Here is a 1,260-nt window from a genome sequence, read left to right on the forward strand (position 1 = left end):
AGAGAGAGAGAGAGAGAGAGAGAGAGAGAGAGAGAGAGAGAGAGAGAGAGAGAGAGTCTTCTTTTAAGAAGTATGTTTGATGGAAGGGGAGCACATTCTGCAATTCGTGTTCTGACAGCCTTTCCCCGGGCCTCAAAGGCATGCCGGAGGGGTGGGAACGAGGGAATACAAGAAAAAAAACAGGAAAAAGAAAAACATGACAGTTAAATATACACAAAAAAGAAGCAATAAACTGAAAACTCTTGAGAATCTTCTTTCTCTTTTTCTCAGTCATCTTAGTCATATACTTTCATACTTTCAGTCATATTCTCTCTCTCTCTCACACTCACTCTCTCTCTCATTCACTCTCTTTATTGTAGACTTCTACACTGGTTTACCCCCAAACTTTCACATCTCTCTCTCTCTCTCTCTCTCACACACACACACACACACACACACACACACACACACACACACACACACACACACACACACACACACACACTCACACACACACACACACACACACACACACACACACACACACACACACACACACACACCTCATACACTTGTGTACCCCCAAACTCCCCATACTCATGTCTCTCTCTCTCTCTCTCACACACACACAAACACACACACACACACACACACACACACACACACACACACACACACACACACACACACACACACACACACACACACACACGTCTGCACTCTCTCCCTCTTTCTCTCTCTCTCTCTCTCTCTCTCTCTCTCTCTCTCTCTCTCTCCACATCACGTCGCTCACCCCGCACCTCTCTAATCCCATTCAGCAACCCTCAAACCGGATTAGGGGCCGCTTAGCATGCGACGCATCATTTCCCCTTTCATCTGCGCCACGCCGGGCTTGTTCATTTCACAGTCTGAGGGGTCGCCGCCGCGACGAGGAGAGAGGAGGCACCGTAACCAAACAAAACAAATGTACAGTGAAGAGAAGGAGAGACTAAGCCACGCTTAAGCAACGCTAAGCTCTTACTGTCATCGCCACGGCCTGACTGCCGAGTCTAGCTACTCTTAGCGCCCGCTAGTTGCTAATGTACTGGACTGCTTGTGTGCTTCAGGGGGGGAGGGGAAACATAAATAAGGGTAACATCAAAAGCAGTCAGTGTTGCCAGATTGGGCTACTTGGGATGGCCGTCTGCGGGTAAAAGCAGGAAAAATTGGACATTTGGCGTTTTTTTCCGCAGTTTTGGGTCCATAGAAACCAATGCAATTTGTTGAAACTGGCCGGAATTT

Source organism: Engraulis encrasicolus, chromosome 9 (assembly GCF_034702125.1).
Source record: "Engraulis encrasicolus isolate BLACKSEA-1 chromosome 9, IST_EnEncr_1.0, whole genome shotgun sequence".
NCBI lineage: Eukaryota > Metazoa > Chordata > Actinopteri > Clupeiformes > Engraulidae > Engraulis > Engraulis encrasicolus.